The sequence below is a fragment of the Myotis nattereri genome (assembly GCF_964212035.1).
Source record: "Myotis nattereri genome assembly, chromosome: 2".
NCBI lineage: Eukaryota > Metazoa > Chordata > Mammalia > Chiroptera > Vespertilionidae > Myotis > Myotis nattereri.
Genome location: NC_138076.1, coordinates 154,665,313 through 154,679,431, shown reverse-complemented (window position 1 = coordinate 154,679,431; position 14,119 = coordinate 154,665,313).

Here is a 14,119-nt window from a genome sequence, read left to right as displayed (position 1 = left end):
GTGAAGTTAGAAGAGGCTCTTTCAGACCTCAGGCTACAGGCAACTGGCTATTATAGATGAAAATGATGTTAAACAAGGTCTCTCATAGTTATAGAAGTCTTGGTTTATGGACTAAGAAATTCACCTTCGAGTAATTTCATGCTACAATAAGCAAATCTAGATGTTTTGCTTTCAAAGGAGCAGGAAGCGAGCCCCATTTTTTCATAACTAAAGTGACAAGTTAATTTAATAAGTTACAAGTGGGATGGGAAAACAAATATAAATATGACTCATTAAGGAAAATATTATCATTCAATCAATTCTAATGGGCTTTTTCATACTCCAAGGAGCTTAAGGGACTGGATTATTCCTATAAAAATTTGTAGAAACATAAATCAAGCAGATTTCAATTTTAATTTTTGAAACAACATTGAGTAAAGATAAAATATCTGTATAAATCAACTAGATTGAGTTGTATTTGGCTCAGTGGTCAGGCAATAAATTGCTTTGTTTACAACACTGATTTATATGTGAGAAGATGGCATTAAGCTTAGAGTAATTAATGAAAGCAAACTGCAACAACAAAAAAAGGAACTGAAGAAAAATGAGGAGAGTCCCAACAGAATCTTCCCTGAAAGATGCTATTGTGGTGTTCTCTTCTGGGGTTTTCCTTGCCCCAGCTTCACATAGCCCCCAGCTTCACATAGCCAGTCCCACTCATTCTTCAGATCTCAGCTTTATTTTTTTTAAAATATATTTTATTGATTTTTTACAGAGAGGAAGGGAGAGAGATAGAGAGTCAGAAACATCGATGAGAGAGAAACATCGATCAGCTGCCTCCTGCACATCTCCCACTGGGGATATGCCCACAACCCAGGTACATGCCCTTGACCGGAATCGAACCTGGGACCTTTCAGTCCGCAGGCCGACTCTCTATCCATTGAGCCAAACCGGTTTCGGCAGATCTCAGCTTTAAACCCATGATTGTTATCATCATTTCTTGATGTCTTCCTTCTTCTTTGTGCTCCTTCAGTACATTGTTGTTTTTCATTCTCTTAAATTTTGTTTGTATTTATCAGCCCCACCTAAAGCACAATGTTATGTGCCTTCAGTATATAATCACACAATGTAGAGCTGGAAGGAAACAAATTTTTTTGGTCTGATGCTTCAGTAGCAGGGTCGATCTCAGACTGAGCTTGAGGAATAGGGTAGGTTTAGGATAGGGTTATTTGGCAGGTAATACTGGATGAAAAAATGGGTACTCCACAAAGTGAATTTAAAAAATATTGAACATTTTCAAAATTTTAATTTCTCAGTGACTAGATACAAGTTTACATTTATATTCACATGGGACTATGTAAAGAATCTCCTATTTGTACCACCTCTTTCTGGCAATCTTGGGGAAATAAAGTGGCATCATGAGCAGCCATGTTAGTCATTAATGGTGAATCTTACAAAGGTCTCGATGAATTAGATTATAGAATTGATGTGTGCTATGTGACATGACACACATGTGACAAGAGAGGCCCATATTACAGCAATCTTTGTTCTCTCACATATCATGGAAACAACTAATGGAAAGCATGCCTTTATAACTGGGTGTTGCCTACATATATATACTCACTACTAAATAGAGATTTTTTTTGAAATGTTCAATTCTTTTTAAATCATCCTATGTTTCCATGAGTTGCTAGATAATAGTCTGGTTTTGTTTCATATTTGGGAGGATATGGAAGGAGGATAAAAGTTCTGGGGAGAAGTGAGAGACAGCCAGTTGAGGGAAATGGGATGGCAGCCAACTGCCAATAGCCTGAGAGCTGGCTTTAGCCTTTGGAGGGAATAGACTCTTAAAAAGAATTTTCATGAATGACTTTATGAGTTTCTTAAAGTGAGGATCAAGTTTGGTGTTGTGTTAACAAAACGTTGAGTAGAACTGGTGGGAAGCCATGCCTGACCCTCACTCTATCATGGACTGAACTTGGTACTGTTTGGAGTACCCTGAGGACTCGAACGTTACCAATAGATGGCCTGGAAACCATCATTCTCAAGAAGGGCACTAGGTAAAGAAGTTGTCTTGAGGTACCTTAGCAAGAAGATATCATGAAAACTAGAACAGCTTTGTTGAAGAGACCATTTGAGATGTCTATCCACTCTATCACCATGGAGTGATAGGCCATGGAGACTTGGCAGGGCTGCAGCCTAGAATCCTGGCTGAGCAAGGGATGATGAAAGCCATCATAATAGAGGCATTTATGTGGATTTGTTCCTTCTCATAGGCTTGTGAGAGCATTTGGGCTATGTTCCCATTTAAGAGGTAATGAAACTTGGGTCAAGAGACCCCAAATGACCTGCCCAGGATTTCACAGCAAGCTCATGGTAGAGCTAGAACTGACTCCTCTCCTGACATCCTGGGAGACTCTAGCATTAAAATGGGGTTGCTGGATCTAGTAGAATGACTGTTTCCTTTAATATTTGTATATCCTTGTAAATCACTAAAGGCTAATAAATGCTTTGATTTTTCTACTATGGAGAACTAGAATGTGTTGCGTAAAATGGGTTTTTTGTCCAATTAACATAACATGCTTGGTGAGGATGTAGAGAAAAGGGAAACCTTGTGCACAGGTGGTAGGAGTGCAGATTGGTGCAACTACTATGGAAAACAGTGTGTAGGTTTCTCAAAAAATTAAAAATAGAATCGCCTTATGACCCAGTGATTTCACGTCTGGGTACATATTCAAAGAAACCCCAAACACCAATTCAGAAGAATATATGCACCGCTATGTTCATTGCATGATTATTTACAATAGTCAAGACATGGAAGAAACCCAAGTGCCTATCAATAGATAGAAACCCAAGTGTCTATCAATAGATGACTGGAAAAAGAAGATGTGGTACATATATACAATGGCATATTACTTGGCCATAAAAAAGAATGAAATTTTTCCATTTGTAACAACATGGATGGACCAAGAGGGTATTATATTAAGTGAAATAAGACAGAGAAAGACAAATACCATATGATTTCACTTATATGTGGAATCTAAAGAACAAAATGAACACACAAACAAAATTGAAACAGATATAGAGAGCAGACTGATAGTTGCTAGAGGGGAGGAGGGTTGGGGAGCGAGGCAAAAAAGGTGAAGGAATTAAGAAGTACAAATTGGTATTTACAGAATAGTCACAGGGATATTAAGTACAGCATAGGGAATATAGTCAATAATATTGTGATAACTATATTATTAAGTAGATAATGGAAATATCAGGGTGACCACTTTGTAAAGTATATGATTATCTGACCTATATGCTATAAACCTAAAACTAATTCAAAATAATATTGAATGTAAACAGTAATTGAAAAATAATAAAATAAAGTAACACATTATCCTTCAGATTCCAAAAAAGTTTAAATAGAATTTCTGACCTTACTTTTGACAGAGATATTTAAAGGAATTAACACATATTTATTGATTCTAACAATGCCTCACTACTACAACATCATCAAGGAAAAATGATTTCTTTACATAAATTTACATTCATCTTATTCTGTGGCCTCAGAGTCATGCTCTTGCATCTGCATTTACAATCTTTTCTTCTCCTTTGGCACGTAGTTCTTCCTTTCAGTTTCCAGTGCACCTCTTATAGTAGCTTTCCTCAAATTGCCTTTTAATTTCCTACTTTTTATTTGCTAAGGGCTAGGAAATCAGTTGAAAAACTGTTTAATGGCATATAAATGGAGAATGAATAGGCTATGAAAAAGCATCTGTGCACTCTCTCAGAAGTTGAATGTAGTAACTTTACTGCTTGGATTAAATGGTCCTCCTGGATGCTCAGAAAATTTTATTCAGGAATTCCTACCATTACATTGCATCCCAGAAGATTGAGCTACTAAAATAAGTGATTTTCACCTAAGAAAAGTATTGCCATATGGACATAATGCCTGTATCAACTTGGTTGCTCAATGCTACAGAGACTCTAGGTTAGAAAGCTGGATTGTACAAATATGTTATTATGATGTTATTTACAACAAAATAAATTTTGGAGATTGTTTAAACATCTATAAATAAAGAATGGTTAAATAAATTATGTCACATTCACACACTGAATATTCATAGCTTTAAAATACATTTATTAGGTATAACGTGAGAAAGCATTTTTGTTATCAAATAAAGCTAAGAGTGATGATTTAAAATAGCATATGATTCTTAGCTATTCTTTACTGAACACCTGCTACATATCAAGCAACCTTCCAAGTGCTTTATATGCAGGAGCATCTCAACTATCGGGGAAAGTGTACTTGAAAAATGGGACTAAAAATTTACCAAAAATATTAACTAGTGTCTCCAATTGATACAGTCATGAGTAATCTTATTTTATATAATGAGCAAGGTATCATTATACTAATGAGGAAAATATTTGTATTTTTAGGTTGACTGTCTTTCCAAGAAAATCCAGGTCAAACAAAACAATAGCAGAGCAGATTTTTATCTCATTTCCCCTTGACATATGACACAAAGATCCAAAGCAGACAAGCTTCAGGTTTCTTACATGTATTTGGTAATCCCAGAGCAGCTAATCAACAAAAGTATGTCCTTATACTATTCTATCTCCTCTATAACCAAATGCAGTATTAATTCAAACACCCATTTCAAACGACTGGCACTGACATACACATACTCAAACATTTATTCATTACAGCTATGAGTATCCACTCTTTGGTTTCCTGGTCATGAACTTTGGTTTCCTATGTTATGAACTTTTTTTTCCCTAGCTACTTTCAAGTATATAATACAGTGTTGTTACCTGTAAACTTCTGAGATGGCCTGTTCACTCTGACATTTGAAGGAGGAGTCATTTATAACAAAGGAAGGGCCACTAGTCTTGAGGCCAAAGAGATGGAAGAAATCATCTCAGGGGAAAACAATATATAATGAACAGGTATATGTTGGGTCTATAGGGTGCCCCAAAATTCATGCAAGATTTTTAATTCAATTCAATTGCAAATCTTGCGTGAATTTTGGGACACCCTATATAAACTTACCATCCTAGATAACCTTCATTCCCTACTCATCCCATGCCAATCTCTAATGCCAACACTTCTGCTAGGAAACAGGCTGATTGAAGCCCTCTGTTAATGGACCAGGTTGATAACACATAATCCCACTCAATCAATCTTAACTCAGAGAACCACTTAACTATTGTATGGTTTCTGATTTGTTGCAATCAGAAGTACCATTGTTGCAATGAAGTATTCTTGCCAAAAATCAAACTGAATCTGTTCTCCTTTTTTGTATATTTGAAATTTGCTATAACAACAAGTTTTTAAGGAATATTGGTGGGTTGGCTGAACCCTTAGGAGGGCTCATAGCAAAGTTGCCAGCAACAGAACTGTCTGAGCAGGAAAGAGTCACACTCCATTATTTCTCCACAGTTTTCCCTATAAACCCTTCCTCTCTTTCTCACCTGGAAAACTACTATTCAATTTCAATACTTAGAGGGATTACTACCTCCAGGTAGCCTACCGTGATTCCACCCCCAAAAAGCAGTATGACATGGTATTTAAGAACATGAGTTCAAACTACTGGCTCTGTAACCTTTGTCAAGAAATTTAATCAACCTGTGCCTCATTTCCTCATGTATAAATTGGGGATAATTTCTCATGGGACTACTAAGAAAACTGAACAAGATACTATACACACAGTGGTTTGAAGCGTTCCTGGAACATCGTAAGCACTCTCTATATGTGAGCTATTTTCTTTATAAGATTAAGGTACATGTCTTTGTTTTGTGGTCCTGGTCTTTCATGATCTACCCAAACGTGTGGAAGCCGTACATTGCCTTACACAGTCTTATCCATTCACCTTGTAGTTGGAAAAACTAGAAAGCTTAAAAGATTACTCTGACTCCCTTGGACCTAGGGCTTTACGTGCAAGCTCTGCCCGTGGACACACTTTAAGGAACAGAATTCAGTGGCAGGTCATCATCCAGTCAGTTCCAGGCAGTCTCTGCAGCAAACATCACCTTGGAAATGACTGCAGTTCAGATTCCTCGGAATTGAAAGGCAATATGGTGGAGGCAGCAACACCTTGAGCCACATTCATAAAGGTAGAAGCTCTGGGTGGCTATGAGTATCCACTCTTCGGTTTCCTGGTGTCAAGAGGCCAAAGCACTGTGGCACTAGAGGTGACAGCCTTGACTTTGGCACAGCCTTTATGTGGCCTCAAGGGTGGTAGCTTTCTTATAGGTCAGTTCCCTGTTGTTTTGAAGTCGTTCCTGGAGGCCGAGCCCAGAATCTGCCCTTCCTTCCTACTCTCACTTTTGTAGGCACCTAATTCCCTAATTTAAATTCCTTACTGCTCCAATTATCTTGGGTGGTTCCTATTTCCTACCCTGAAACCCTAACTAACAATTTAACTGAGCCCTGTATTAGCTGTCATTTCTCTCGACATAAACTCTGCAATCCAGTCAGGGAGCTTCAGTCATCTTAGACGAGCAGGTTAGCTGAGAAGATTATACAATTTTAAGTAAATAGCAACATAAAATACTGTAATTCTAAAGCTACTGAGGTTGTCATGATTCAATGGGAAGTCTAAAAAAACTTATTCCTCCACTGTGTCTTCTCTGAGGTGGCCTTTTCATTGCACCAGCCACTCCGAACACTGTGGGCACCAACATGCTCCGGTAGAAACCTTCCTGTGAGGAAAGTGACCTTAACTCAATCTCTCCACACTCTGTGCTATTTTAAAAAAAAAAAAAGTAGCATCTGATAGCTTCAGGGTCTTATGGAAATTTTTGTGAAACCCTCAAGGTTTTTTAACTCCCTCTTCAATGAACACTAAAGATTAAGCATGAATCCAAGAGGCTGACCTGATAAGCAATGTGAGTAGATACTTAAAGCAGTGACCTCAAAATTGTCTCTATCTCTGACACTGACCCCTGACATGGGAAAACCCTAGTACCCCAACTCTCCTTTCTCTGAAGCCCAGTGCATTCCCAAGAAGCATCTTAGTCGTGACCCCCTGGTGGGTCACCCTTCTGACCTCCATACATGGCCAGTGTATTTGTTTTCTATTGCTGCTGTAACAAATTGCCACAAATGTGGTGTCTTAACACCCATTTATTAGCTCACAGCAATGGAGGTCAGAATTCCAGAGTGACTCTTGTAGAGACTTTGAGAGAGAATCCACCTCCAGGCTCATTCAGTTGCTGACATATAGAAATTGTTCCCATTTCCTTGCTGGCTGTCAGCCTGGGGTCACTCTCAGCTCCTAGATGGTGCCTGCTGCCCTTGGCTCATGCCCCTCCTTCAATGCCATCAACAGCATTCCCAATCCTAATGACTTCTGTGGAATCTCTCTAACTTCCTCTTTTGCCTTCTTTTTCTGGCTTAAGAGCTCACGTGACTCAGTTGTTCTAGGTAGCAAGAACATCCAGGAATCTCCCTATTTTAATGTCAGATGATTAGCAATCATAATTATATCTGCAAAGTTCCCTTTTACCACGTGAGGTGATATATTCATAGACTCAAGGATTAGAGATTATGGAATCTTCATAGGGGCCTAATTCTGTCCACCAGAATCAGCATTGTCCGAGACTGAAGCTTTCCAGCTGGAGTACCTGCTCATAGAGCATTCAGTGGAACTGGGAATGAGGGGGGAGAGCTCTTTATCCACAGGTCCACTTGTTTGTTAAATCTGAGGATAAAACTTGTTTGTTAAATCTTAAAATCACTGCCTAGAAATAAATGTACTTATACTCTCCTTTCCAGTGTCTTATCAAAAAATGTGGAAGCTAGTTTGGTCATATGCAAATTATAATTACAAGGTCAATATTCTAGATAATGCATTTGTGTGTTTGACAGTGTGTGACTATGGGTGACAATCAGACTAATGTGAATTTTTGTGGCTCAATGTGTATATGTGTAGAGTCAATGTAATCTTGAGCTTAGGGAACTCAAATCTTTTATAGTAGGCAGTAAGTCTGTCTGAACTCTTTGCCCCAATTAAATCATTATCTTTATGATCCTGAATAGTAAACAACTCTGTTTTTTGCTCCAGAGAAATACACTATCTCCATCTTCCAAGGCTGTTTGCTATATAAACATCCCTGGGCGGGGGGGAATAGTCCAGAACAAATATGGTCAATGCCTTTGCTTACAAGACAGGTAGAAACATGAGAGAACCCTGGAGAAGTGTCTTATAGAAGAGAAAGAAAGAATGAGAGAGAGGGAAGGGGAAAGGATAGAGTTCAGCATTTGAAGGATTATTAAAATATATTCCAAAGAGAACAAATTACCTCTACAGGCAAATGTTGTTCAAATTAAACTTGTTTTATTTTTTAATTTAAATTCTTTATTGTTTAAAGTATTACATAAGTCTCCTTTTTCCCCCATTGACCTTCCCTGGCTACCCCCACCCCCCAGCACATGCCGTCATCCTCCCCACACACACCCGCCACCCTGTCCCCATCTGTGTCCATTGGTTTTGCTCATATGCATGCATACAAATCCTTTGGTTGATATCTTACCCCTCACCCTCTGCCTTCGCTCATAGGTTGGACAGTCTGTTTGATGCTTCTGTGACTCTGGTTCTATTTTGGTTCCTCAGTTTATGTTGTTCATTATATTCCACAAATGAGTGAGAACATGTGATATATATCTTTTTCTGACTGGCTTATTTCGCTTAGCAATAAGTCCCAACCATGCTGTTGCAAATGGTAAGAATTCCTTCTTTTTTACAGCAGTATAGTGTTCCATTGTGTAGATGTACCACCGTTTTCTAATCCATTCATCTGCTGATGGGCACTTAGGCTGTTTCCAAATCTTAGCTATGGTGAATTGTGCTGCTATGAACGTAGAGGTGCATATATCCTTTCTGATTGGTGTTTCTGTTTTTGGGAGGATATATTCCTAGAAGTGGGATTACTGGGTCAAATGAAAGTCCCATTTTTAACTTTTTGAGGAAACACCATACAACAGTCTGCATTCCCACCAGCAGTGCAAGAGGGTTACTTTTTCTCCACATCCTCGCCAGCACTTGTCGTTTGTTGATGATAGCCATTCTGACAGGTGTGAGATGGTACCTCATTGTTGTTTTGATTTGCATCTCTCAGATGATTAGTGACTTTGAGCATGTTTTCATATGTCTCTCAGCCTTCTGTATGTCCTCTTTTGAAAATGTCTATTTAGGTCCTTTGCCCATTTTTTGATTGGATTGTTTATCTTCCTTTTGTTAAGTTGTATGAGTTCCATATAAATTTTGGAAATTAGGCCCTTATTGGAGATAACATTGGCAAATATGTTCTCCCATGCAGTGGGCTTTCTTGCTGTTTTGTTGATGGTTTCTTTTGCTGTGCAGAAGCTTTTTATTTTTATGTAGTCCCATTTGTTTATTTTCTCTTTCGTTTCCATTGCCCTAGGAGCTGTATTGGCAAAGATATTGCTGCAACAAATGTCTGCTATTTGGCTGCCTATGGCTTCTTCTAGGATTTTTATGGCTTCCTGTCTTACGTTTAAGTCTTTTATTTTATCCATTTGAGTTTATTTTTGTGTATGGTGTAAGTTGGTGGTCTAGTTTCACTTTTTTTTTGCATGTATCTGTCCAATTTTCCCAAAACCATTTATTGAAGAGACTGTCTTGACTCCATTGTATGCTCTTGCCTCCTTTGTCAAATATTAATTGAGCATAATGGCTTGGCTTGAACTCTGGGTTCTCTGTTCTGTTCCATTGGTCTATATTTCTGTTCTTGTGCCAGTACCAGGCAGTTTTGAGAGCAGTGGCTTTGTAGTATAGCTTTATATCTGGTATTGTGATCCCTCCAACTTTGTTCTTCTTTCTCAAGATTGCTGCAGCTATTCAGGGTCTTTATTTGTTCCATATGAATTTTTGGAGAGTTTGTTGTAGGTTTAAAGTATGCCTATGTTTTTGTTTTTAATATACTTTTTATTGATTTCAGAGAGGAAGGGGGAGGGAGAGAGAGAGAGAAACATCAATGATGACAGAGAATCATTGATCGGCTGCCTCTTGCATGCCCCCTATTGGGGATGTGCCCTGACAGGGAATCAAACTGTGACCTCCTGCTTCAACCACAGATGCTCAACCACAGAACCACACTGGTTGGGCTGTAAGACACTTTTAGTAGTTATATCAAGGAGATAAGGTCCATGCAGAGTGCTTGGTTGGCAGAGCCAGAGAAATCTTTCTTCTTTTTAATTGTCATTATTATTCTGTCTTGCTGCCCAGATTGGAGTAACTTGGGAAACATGGTTTACTTATAGAAGAGTGACCTCATTTCTGAATGCAGATATCTCTAATGACCAATTTAGAATTAACCTGTGACATTCTTCCCCCTTCCACAAGCAAACACTGCCGATTAATCAGTACAGAAACATGCAGATTTTATGTGTAATAGAATTTTAATGTAATCATTATATTAAATATATGTGAAAATTCTAATATTTGTTGTAGTCATGTAGTTAAAATTTTACCTGCAGCTCCCTCCTCAGTTCACTATCTTTAAATACAGTTTCCCTTCTGCCTGTTAAAATAATTCATCTTGACAGCATTGTTTTATTCCAAATTTTTCAGGGGGCTTTCTTTGGATAACTCCATTTCTATTCACTAACAATTTTCTTTTTTGCTAAGTTAAAAAGCTACAATGTCAGAGCAAAGAGTACAAACTCGATTACAAAGATTATATACATTTCTTTCATCAAAATCCTCAACGTTTATTTTAATCACAAGATAGCTTTCAAGCCTATAGTATTTTTAGTTTAAACTGGAAAATTGGCCCATAGTTTTCAGATATTGTTTTTCTTGGCTAACTGTTTTATATGTCTTTCACATAGTTCCATATATACTTGTGGGATGAATTACACCACAAACGGTTGATCAAAATGTTCTCATAGTAACTACATATTTTTTTTATTTGAGAGAGAGAGAGAAAGGGGGAGAATGGGAGACAATGCGTGTGAAAGAGAGAGAGAGAAGAAATATCAATTTGTTGTTCCACTTATTTATGCATTAATTGATTGATTCCTGCATGTGCCCTTTCCGAGGATGGAACCTATAACCTTGGCACATAAGGACATTGTTCCAACCAACTGAGCTACCCAGCCAGGGCTCTCATAGTAACTTTTAAGGCATAAGCAAGGTTAGTCCTATCAGAGACGGTTGAGTTGGCCTTGCTGGTATTACCACAGTGTCAGGGACATTGCCACAAGGAAGGTCCATTTGAGCAGAAACTCTATTTGCTCATAGCTGGTACCGTCACTAAAAATAGTGATACGCACATAGTCGTTGTTCAATTCTTATTTGTTGAATGTCTAAATGAGTGTTTAAGAGAATCCACCAGATTCCTGCTACCTTCAGGATACAGACAAAATTCTTCCTTGTTGAATCCTTAGCTCTCAGTGGCCTCTCTAACTATATCTCCTGAGGCGAGCAATATTTCCTATCCTGTGAAGCACAATAGCTTTGCCCAGGACAATTCTTCGACATTCCAGAACACATTTACAAAGAATCTCTTTTTTCTTTTTTTTAATATATTTTATTGTTTTACAGAGAGGAAGGGAGAGAGATAGAGAGTTAGAAACATCGATGAGAGAGAAACATCGATCAGCCGCCTCCTGCACACTCCCCCACTGGGGATGTGCCTGCAACCAAGGTACATGCCCTTGACCAGAATCGAACCTGGGACCCTTCAGTCCGCAGGCCGACGCTCTATCCACTGAGCCAAACCGGTTTCGGCTACAAAGAATCTCTTGCTTGACTACAAAAATAGGCAAAGGGCCATATTGCAGATAGATTTTATTGGATTAATTTTCTGAAGGCAAACTCATCCCCAACCTCTTGTCAGACACTTCTCCAAACATCTGTATCAGTCCGGAGAAGCTGAGGTAACGAATAATGCTAAAACCTTTAGTGGCCAGTAGAATCTGAGGTCAGTTTTACTCACTCACAGCATATGACCACAAATGATCAACAGTGGGGCCCTGTGCATAGTAGCCACCCTCAGTCCAGCAACACCCACACCAAGGGAACAGAAAAGCTGCCAGAACATGCCAGTCACGGTGACAAATGAAAAAGAGAGAATGGCAGAGAACATCCTGGTCCTAAACGTCTGCCTGGAAGTGCCACACAATGGGTCTGCTCGACATTTTATTAGCCAATGCAAGTCATATGGTTGCACCTGAAATCAATCAGCAGGCCAAGGATGTATAATTCTCCTCTAAGGAGGGGATGCAAATATTGGTAAACAGTAGTGCATTCTACCACCACATGGACTGAAAACCAGAATGTAGAACATCAAATCAGTCATTTAATGGCATCTGGGTCTAAAACCCAAATCATCCTCACCAAGACTAGGAAAAAAAATATTAAAGTATACCAAAACATGTATTTTATTGTTTACTTTAATAATTGGAGAAATATAGGCTGAAAGTTCTTTTCACTAAAAAAAACCTTACAACCCTAGCTGGTTTGGCTCAGCGGATAGAACCTCGGCCTGTGGACTGAAGGGTCCCAGGTTCAATTCCAGTCAAGGGCACATGCCCAGGTTGCAGGCTCAATCCCCAGGAGGGGGCCTGCAGGAGGCAGCCGATTCCTTCTCATCATTGATTCTCTCTCTCTCTCTCTCTCTCTCTCTCTCTCTCTCTCTCTCTCAAATCAATAACAATAAAAAAATTAAAAAATGCTACTTTAAAAAACACTTACAAAAACTATTATAAAATTAATTAAAATAGTTACAGAATTCCTCCCAAATTACTGGAGAAGACAAAAGCAGATTAAAGAAAATTCATATAGCCCTGGCCAATGTGGCTCCATTGGTTGAATGTTGTCCTGTTCACCAAAAGGTCACCTGTTCGATTCCTGGTCAAGGTCAAGGCATATACCCAGGTTGTGGTTTCAATCCCCAGTTGGGTGCATACAGGAGGTAACCAATTGATGTTTCTCTCCTTCTCTCTCTCCCACATCCCTTCATTGATATTTCTATCTCTCCCTCTCTCTGAAATCAATACAACATGATTTTTAAAACAGAAAATTCATATAGCAAAATATTTTTATATACTTTTATTGATTTCAGAGAGAGGAAGAGAGAGGGAGAGATGGAAACACCAACGATGAGAGAGAATCATTGATCAGCAGCCTCCTGCACATCCCACACTGAGGATCAAGCCTGCAACCTGGACATGTGCCCTGACTGGAAATAAAACCTGAGATCTCCTGGTTCATAGGTTGACACTCAACCCCTGAGCCACACCACCAGGCAGCAAAATATTTTTTAAAAATAGTAAAGATGCACAGAAGATACTAATATAGCAATGATCGCCACAGACAGAAGAGGTTTAAGATCCCATAATGAGAGGTAAATACTAGTTAAAAAGTAAAAACCAACTATATGGTACCTGAGAAACAAACCTACCAGTAAAGTAAAATAAGACCAAAAAAGGTAAAAGCAAAGGAATAGACTATTTAAATTGTAAACAAAAAGAAAGCTGAGAGTGAAATACCAATTCAGAGAAAATAGAGTTTAAATAAAAAATAATATGATAAAGAGGATAATTTAATACTCTCTTTCACAATGAAAAAAGAATAGTTTTAACTAATATATATCAGACATGTTTCTACAGAACAGGAGATACAACTTCAGTCCTGTGTGAAGCAAAGGAGTAGAGCAAAATCTAGAATTTCAGTCTGTTTTAGCTATAGAAAAAATTGTGAAATTCTGCCCATTAGTCCTAGAAAGCTGTGAATTAGCTTATTGGCTGCTCAGAAACTTGGAAGAAAAGCAAAGTTACCCAGAAAAGTAAAAATCTAAAGCCTGCTATAGTCACATATGTGAGATCCAAATGTAAAAGCCCTGCTTAGAACAAGAACCAAAGATTAAAATAATATTAAATTAGTCCAGATAAAAATATTGTGTTATCTTCTCACGTTGAAATACAGCAATGAGAATGATCAATAGCACCACACACAAATATGGGTGAACCTCACAAATGCAATGTTGAAAGAAAGACGCGATTCAGAAAACGATATAAAGTTTATATAAAAACAGACCTAACCAACAGTGTTAAAAGACATGGTGGTATAAAACTATAGTAACCCAAACCTTGAACCTATTCCTACACCTAACCCTCCCT